Genomic DNA, 9626 nt, shown 5'->3' with positions numbered 1-9626 from the left:
GAATAGTGGCGTGAGCTAAGTCCGCGAACTCAGTCCGAGAACCCAGTCCGCGAACTGGAGGAAGTTCTCGACCCGAGAAAATCTTCTGTAGTTTGTGAACTCCTTCCGGGAACTTAAGTCCGCGAACCCAGTCCGCGAACTTGAGTTGGTTACATTTAAAAACGATTGTTTGTGAACTTATTCATATTAACTAAGGAATGCTAAATGCAAACCATGGATATATAGTTCATGAACCGATTCGAGTGAATCAGATCGTTTTTGCTTCAATTGTGTCTTGTGTAGTTACATAAGATTTCCTTTCAATTGAACAACTCTCTAACTAGTTCATTTGAGTCATTTGAACTAGTTATGGTGAAGAAGAACATGGTTGATATGAAAGTGCTCATATGGCTAACCATTGGTTAACTATTGTTGAACCAACAAATGTTCATGTTTGGGTACGGTTATATAAACCCAAAATAGTACATTTCATTTGTGTGTAACAAGATAAGTTTTCGGGTCTAACGGTTGAGAAATATTAGCTTGAATCTAATCAGGCTTTCATCTAACAGTGAATATTGAATGCTTTGTTACCAAGCTAACATTGATTGCAACCCTGATTTGAAATACTATATAAGGGAGAACTCTAGCAACTGGGAAACCTAATCCCCACACCTTATGTGTGATACTAGTTGTGTAAGCTAAAGTCGATTCTTCTTTAACCTTTGGTTTCTTCTCTAAACCAGGTTAATGACTTAAAGACTTCATTGGGATTGTGAAGCTAGACCGATACTACTTTCTCGTAGTTGTGTGATCTAATCTTGCTGATTCTATCGTGTTGAGTACAATCGTAACGATTGGCTTGAGATTGATATCTCCGATAGGCAAGATAGAAAAATAATCACAAACATCTTCGTCTCATCGTTTGTGATTCCACAATATATTTTTTCGTTGCGTCGATTAAGATTTTTGTGAGGTGATTGATAATACTAGGTTGTTCTTCGGGAATATAAGTCTGGTTTATCAATTGGTTCCTGTTCACCTTGATTTATCAAAAGACGGAACAAAAACTCGTAGGTATATTCGTTGGAGACGGATTTATCTATTCTGTAGACTTTTCTGTGTGATACAGATTTGTTTATTAAAGTCTTCGACTTTGGGTCGCAGCAACTCTTAGTTGTGGGTGATATCAGCTAAGGGAATCAAGTGCGTATCATCCTGCTGGGATCAGAGACGTAGGAGCATAACTGTACCTTGGATCAGTGTGAGATTGATTCGGGTTCAACTACGGTCCAGACCGAAGTTAGTTTGAAGTAGGATGATGTCTGTAGCGGCTTAATACAGTGTGTGTTCAATCTGGACTAAGTCCCGGGGTTTTTCTGCATTTGCGGTTTCCTCGTTAACAAAATTCTGGTGTCTATGTTATTTCTTTTCTGCATTATATTTTGTTATATAATTGAAATATCACAGGTTTTGCGTTGTTCAATCAATTAGAATATCCGACCTTTTGGTTGTTGATTTAAATTGATTGACACTTGGATATTGGTATTTGGTACCATCCAAGTTATCTCTCTAGTATTTGATAAAGACTCGCAGATTTCTATTTGCTTGAGTATATATCAAATCGAGAGATTGAGATATAAACTCTTTGATATACTTTTATCTAGATTGAGTCTGACTGTCTAGTTGATTCTCTAGAAAGTATATTGGAGTTTGTCCATACAGATTGCTAATCGAAATATTGGGTGTGGTTGTTGTACCTCCGCTTTTTCAGCTGTCTTTACGGCTCACTACTTGATCAATCATGTTTATTTACGGTCAAAGACCTTAAACACTCCCTATGAGTTGTGCTACGGTAAGAAACCCAACTTACACTATCTCAGAGTGTTTGGCAGTAACCGCTACATCCTAAAGGACCGTGAACAGAAAGGAAAATTTGATTCATAAAGCGATGGAAGTATTTTTCTTGGCTATGCATCTGACAGTCGTGGTTTCCGAGTGTTTAATCTCAGAACCCAAGTCATGATGGAATCTTCAAACGTTATCATTGATGATCTAAGTAATTTTCGTCATGATGACTCTCCTGCTGAATTTCCTCCAACCGAGACAATTGAGAAAAATCAAAGAAACTTCAGAATCAGTAGAAGTTGTCCCAATGGTTGCTGATCCTGATGTCTCTAGTGATGAGGAAAAAAACTCTAGTCAGGCTATTCCTGTTGAACAAGATCGTGCTCCTCCTAGGCATCTCTGGGTTCAAAAGAATCATGATACTAACAATATCATTGGAGGTAGGGAGTCTACTGCTAAAACGAGAGGACAACTTCAAAATATTTGCAATTTTGGTTGTTATCTATCGCAAGTAGAGCCGGGAATATTGATGAAGCTCTTAGTGATCCCCATTGGGTGAATGCAATGCATGAAGAGTTAAATCAATTTCAAAGATAAGATGTATGGAAACTTGTACATTGTCCCCCCAATATCAATATTGTTGGTACTAAATGAATATTTAAGAACAAGTATGATGAGTTCGACACCATCATCAGGAACAAAGCTAGACTTGTCTCTCAGGGATATTCACAGATTGAAGGAATCGACTTTGACGAAACTTTTGCTCTTGCGGCACGCCTTGAGTCCATTCGACTGTTATTAGCTCATGCTTGTTTTCTTAAGGTTAAGATGTTTCAAATGGACATCAAATCTGCTTTCCTAAACGGAAACGTAAAGGAAGAAGTCTATGTCGCTCAACCTAAGGGATTTGAAAACCCTGATTTCCCTGATCATTTCCTTAAGCTCAACAAGGAATTATACGGGTGAAAACAAGCGCCTCGTGCCTGGTTAGAAAAAATAACTACGTCTCTTCTTAGGAAAGGCTTTTCGAGAGGTGGAGATGATAAAACATTGTTTACCAAATGGAGTGGGAAAGATGTTGTGATTTCTCAAGTTTATGTAGATGATATCATCTATGGATCAACATCGGAGAAACTTGCAAAATATTTTCAAGTCTTTCTTGGTAAGGAGTTTGAAATGAGCAATGTTGGTGAATTAAAATTCTATTTGGGTTTAAAAATTCAACAACACAAGGATGGAATTTACTTATCTCAAGAGAAATACGCAAAATATCTTGTTTCAAGATTCGACCTTGATAAGTCAACTCCAAAACTAACTCTTATGCCTACCAATGGTAAACTGCATCGAGATGAGAAAGGTGTAAATGTGGATCAAAAACTTTATCGATCTATCATTGGAAGTCATTTATATCTCACAACCACGAGACCTGATATTGCTTTTAGTGTTGGTTGTTGTTCTAGGTTTCAGACGAAGCCAAAGGAATCTCATCTTGCAGCTGCAAAGAGCCAAAGAGGATCATACGCTACATTAATCACACTGCCGGGTATGGTCTTTCCTACACTTTTGATACTAACACTGATCTTACTGCCTATTCAGATGCTGATTGGGCAGGATGTGTGGAAGACATAAAGAGTACATTAGGGGTCTACTATGTAGGATTGAATCTTGTAGCTTGGCATAGCAAGAAACAAAATTCACAATCTCTCTCAACATGTGAAGCAGAATATATTGCTGCAGGATCATGTTGTACTCAGCTTCTATGGATGAAACAAATGCTTGCTGATTATGGAATTGACTCTGGAATAATGAAGATCTTTTGTGATAACTCAAGTGCGATTCGTATAACTGAGAATCCTGTTGAGCACTCAATAACTAAGCACATTGACATAAGGTATCATTTTATTCGAGATCTTTATGAAAATGATATCATTAATATGGAATTTGTACCTTCCGAACAATAATTGTCCGATATTCTCACCAAACCATTAGACACTGCTACATTTCAACACTTACGACAGTTTATTGGTATTGTTCTGGTTCATTAGTCTTCCTTAACTCTTGCCCCTGCGCCTAACTCGATCTGTTAGGCAATTGAGTTTGGAATTCTTAGAGTAGTGTTGCTTCAATTTGGCATTTGTTTCTAGTAGATATGTTTTTGTTAAGTATCCTAGTGTTCTTTGAAAATCCTATTTTTTTTGCTTAAAGTAAAGTCGCTCGTGTTGTTCTTTAGGGAATGACATTTTATGGGGGAGAGTTATTTTTGAACTTGTGCTTAATTGCCAAATCTTTGTGGGGAGTGCGGCTGTGGAATATTGTAGGAGTTATCTTGTATATTTATAAACTCCTTGGTGAATGCATTTAGCTTCGGCTATATGATTGCATCTAAATAAATTGTATGTTATTCTCTTTTGGTCATGAAGTATATTTTTCGTACCTTTGCCAATTTATATTGACAAAAAAAGGGATAAGTTAATGTGTAGTTTCATACTACAAATACATATGGTTTACGGATCATTATGTAAGGGGGAGTGGTTTTCATGTCGAGGCGAAGTATTGACTAAGGGGCAGTGATACATATCACCATAGTATTGTTGTCAAAGTTGTGATACAATTGAACTTTGATGCTATGTAATGATACTATGACACTGTATAACAATGATTGAGAGCATTTGTTTTCTCATTGTTATCGCTACGGATCTTCAACAACTATGATGCTGAGTTGAAAACGTTTAGAATCATGGAGTACTTGGAAGTTATGAAGATTTCGAGTCGTGTTGAAGATGCCAAGGAGTCAAGCATTTGGATGAGAAGCTACAAAGTTTTATTTATTTTGTAATTCATATATATTGATAGTTTTGTCACTAAAATTGACAAAGGGGGAGATTGTTAGATCACTGCTCAGTCGAACTCGCATGCGTTTCTATCTCAAGCATGTTTGTCAATGTTAGTGATCAAAACTATAAGTCTTGATTTCTAGTATACTTATATATTTCTCGGACTAGGACATAGATTGTGTAGTTGAGCCTTAGACTTCATGACGTTCATCATTTGAAGACGAAGAACTACTAAGGAGAGCTTGTGGAACTTCATCAACAAAAGGTATGTGGAGACTGAAACTCATCTATCACTTGGAAAGTCTATTTCTACTTTATCTCCTATATTGAGACATAAGTCGTGTTACGATATAGTTTTCTATTATACACATTTGAGATTTCGAGTTGAGTTTAACTCGCTTACATATTTCTCGGAATATGTGTTGGCAAGCTTTCGCTTCGACCAAGTTCATCTTATATTTTTGACGCAAGTCAAGAAATGATCATGTGAAAATTGCCGAGTAATATCTTACATGGTTTGTGTGATACAATCATTTGGTGTAGACTTGGAATGTTTCTTTATGATTATTTCAATAACTTGAAAATTGCTTTGATGCTAATAGTGTGTGAAAACGTCTATTGTCATCCTCTAAGAAAGTTTCAATGATTGAAATAAGAGTTTAGAACACTTAACCATTATTGGATATGCCATGTTGTGTACTCTTGCACATATGTAATCCATGTCCGGGAACCATAGTATGCGTACCCGTACGCGTACCTGTTGGCTTGAGAAATCCGGGAACCTAAGTATGTGCACCCATTCGCGTACTGATGTAAGGTTCATGTCATAATATTTCTGCTGGGATTGGAAGTACGCATACCCGTTTGCGTATTGGCGAAACCCAATCTTGGTCCGGGTATTTCAAGTATGCGTACCTGTTTGCATACTTGAAGGTTAAAGTTCTAATATCGGTTGTGTACATGAACTTAAATATTTATATAATAAGGAATGCAATCTTTGCAAACCGTGGCTATAATTTTCATGAATTGATTCGAGTGAATCAAACCGATTTTGCTTCAATTGTGTTCTTGTATACTTCTATCAGAATATAGCAATTGAACAACTCTTTAACTAGTTTCATTTGAGTCATTTGAACTAGTTATGGTTAAGATGAACAAGATTGATATGAGAGTGTTCATATGGCTAACTTCGGTTAACTATTGTTGAGCCAACATGGTGTACACGTTTAGGTACGGTTACATAAATCTAAATGAGGGTAAATTTCATTTGTGTGTAACAAGCTAAGTTTGATCTAACGGTTGAAAGATATTAGCTTGGTTGAATCAGGTTTTTCATCAAACAATGAATATTGAATGGTTTGTTACCAAGGTAACTTAGATTGCAAACCCTGATTTGAAAACTATATAAAGGAGAACTCTAGCAACTGGGAAACCTAATCCCCACACTTCTGTGTGTTACTAGTTGCATAGCTAGAGTCGATTCTCCTTTAACCTTAGGTTTCTCACGAGACCCTGTAGGTTAACGACTTAAAGACTTCATTGGGATTGTGAAGCCAGACCCAACTATTTTCTCTGTAGTTGCGTGATCTGATCTTGCTGTTTCTATCGTGATTGAGTGCAATCGTAAGATTGGCTTGAGATTTATACCTTCGTCTCATCGTTTGTGATTCCACAATATCTTGTTTCATTAGTCGATTAAGATTATTATGAGGTGATTGATAATACTAGGCTTTTCTTTGGGAATATAAGACCGGTTTATCAATTGGTTCATGTTCACCTTGATTTATCAAAAGACGGAACAAAACTCATAGGTATTTCTGTGGGAGACAAATTTATCTATTCCAATAGACTCTTCTGTGTGAGACAGATTTGTTTATCAAGCCTTCGACTTTGGGTCGTAGAAACTCTTGGTTGTGGGTGAGATCAGCTAAGGGAATCAAGTGCATAGTATCTTGCTGGGATCAGAGACGTAATGAACGCAACTGCACCTTGAATCAGTGTGAAATTGATTAGGGTTCAACTATAGTCCAGTCCGAAGTTCATTGGTAGTAGGCTAGTGTCTGTAGCGGCTTAATACAGTGTGGTATTCAAAGCTGGACTAGGTCCCGGGGTTTTTCCGTATTTGCGGTTTTCCTCGTTAACAAAATTCTGGTGTCTGTTCTTTTCCGCATCATATTTTGTTATATAATTGACATATCACAGGTTGTGCGTTGTATCGATCAATTAGGAAATCCAACCTTTGGTTATTGATTGAAATTGATTGATCCTTGAACATTGGTCTTTGGTACCGTTCAAGTTACTACTCTTATATTCAATCGGGCTCACAAATTTCTATTTGCTGATTGCAGATTGAATTGAGAGATAGAGATATAAACTCTTGTATATGCTTTTCTCTAGATTGAGTCTGACTGTCTAGTTGATTCTCTAGAAAGTATATTGGAGTAAGTCCTCTCAGATTTCCAAACGAATTGTTGGGTGTGGTTATTGTACCCCTGCATTTTCAGTTTTGATCAACTAAACTTGACAAACAAGCTTGAAATAACAACGCTTGCGAGTTCGACCGAGCATTGCTCTTACAATGTCCCCCTTGTCAATTTTAGTGACAAAAGTATCAATGCATATGGATTACAAAATAAATAAACTTTGTAGCTTTTGATCCATCATGCTTGATTGCCTTGGCTCTTCAACTTCTTTGAATTCGTCGTTACTTCAAGTTCTCCATCGATTCTGAATTTGTTCAACTCAACATCATTGTTGTTGAAGATCCGTAGCAACAACAACATGAAAACAAATGTTCTCAATCATTGTTATTCAATGTCATAATATTATCATATTAATCAAAGTCCAATTGTATCACAACTTCGAAATAATACTACGATGATATATATCACTCCCCCTTAGTCAATACTTCCATCTTTTGCACAGGTAAAACCTATAGAATGGAATCCACTCCCCCTTACATAATGATCCGTAAACCATATGTATGTAGTGTGAACTACTAAATAATTCTCCCCCTTTTTTTCAATATAAATTGGCAAAGGTACGAAAACTATGGGATCATTATGAATTCTCAAAAGATAATTCATGACTAAAGAAGCATATCAACTTTTCTTTAGATGATTTCACATAGTCGAAACTTAGTGTATTCGTCAAGGAGTTTATTACGATTCAAGTTAACCCCTACAAATTCCACAACCGCTCTCCCCACAAAGACATAGCAATTAAGCACATGTTCATTTAAGAACTCTCCCCCGTTTGATGTCATTCCCAAGAGAACAACATAAGCGACCTTACTTTTACAAGAAAAGAAGGATTTCTTTGGACACTAACAAATCACATATATTTGTATCCAGTAAACATCGAGTAAATAAACCACAAGAGGATCTTTTTGGTTAATTTAATCGGAATCACTCAACATAAGAAAACTTACGGAGAAATAAAGTGGATCAGGGAAAGTTTAATACTGCGGAATATCTCAAAAGTTCATTCTATCTTTTATCAATATATCCATAAAGAAAAAATAGACATAACTTTTGAGCTTTTATGATATAATAGCACAAAACACAAAGAGTAAAGGCACATGTCTCATAATACATTTGCAATATATAAAACCAATAAAATTAAATATTGCAAGTTCATCTTCCAAAAACTTAGAATTTAAATAAATAAATCTAAAAACATGCAAGATGAAAAATGTTGGAAATAGTTTGTGTAATCACAATGTATGCTATTACCAAACCCTAGTTATCCTTCTTGAACATAAGAATAAATTCTCACAAGAAGTTTCCTATACATTGAGATTCTTGAAAAATTCTTTGTCGTCCCCGAACTCCTTGTCGTCAACAGTCATTGGATTATTAGGTTCATGAAGAAATGAGTCAAGTCCTACAAACCTTTTTGACTGTTGTCAAACCAAGGCCTTTTGAATTTCCAGAGATCTTAGCACAATAGCTTTTATTTCCTTAATATCCATTCTGGTTTGTTTTAACTCTTCAAGAACAACAAAAACCTTTTGAAGATTTGAGTTATTAGCTCTTGGTTTCTACATATTCTTCCCCTTTCTCTTCAAAGTTGAATGAGAGGAATGAGATCTCTCTTTTTCCTTAATGGATGAAGATTTGACAATCATACTGACATCTTTTCCATTAGAAGAATTAGTGCTTGGAGTCTCCATAATTTGGGAATATGGATTTGTGAATACACAAATAAAACAGCTCTACAAGCAACATTTAATAAAAAGAGTTTGGCGATACGTATAGATGGTCTGAACCAAACTCTTTGTCCTAGACAGTTTCTAAGTGTGTTTTGTTATCGACTTGGCATTCCTCTTTTTCCAGAGAATAGTTGTTGTACTATTTGTAAGAGGGATATGGACATTTTTGGGGACCATGCACTACACTGTTCCAGTGAAGTTGGTGTGAAATTCAGGCACAATTTGATACGTGATGTTTTGGTAGACATTTGCTTCAGGGCCAGTGTTTCAGTTGGAAAGGAAGTGGCTCTTGGACTTCGGTCAGATGGGAATAACACCTTGCTGCCGGCTGACTTGTTGGTTTATAATTGGGAGAATGGGAAGGACACATTCTTAGATGTTACGGGTGTCTCTCCTTTCATGAGTGACATTCACACTTTCATCCCGGGTCAAGCAATTGCTAAAGCAGTTTTACGCAAGCGAAATAAGTATGTAACTGTTTGTGAAACACATGGTTATTGTTTTGGAATTTTAGCATTCACTACCTTAGGAGAGCTAGGTGACGATATGGTGGCTTTCGTGAATAGACTAAAGAACTGCATTGCCAACAAGAACGCCAACTATGATATCGGTTACTTTTTATTTCATAGGTTAGGAATGGCTATTCAAAAAGGTGTAGGGGCCCAACTTGTTGCTAGGTTGCCCTCCTTCGACATTGTACCTTGTATTTGATTCTTTTGTTAATAAATGCCTTTGTGATGCCTTTTTAAAAT

The sequence above is a fragment of the Papaver somniferum genome, chromosome 7, assembly GCF_003573695.1.
Source record: "Papaver somniferum cultivar HN1 chromosome 7, ASM357369v1, whole genome shotgun sequence".
NCBI classification, from domain to species: domain Eukaryota; kingdom Viridiplantae; phylum Streptophyta; class Magnoliopsida; order Ranunculales; family Papaveraceae; genus Papaver; species Papaver somniferum.
This window is presented reverse-complemented; position numbering follows the sequence as displayed.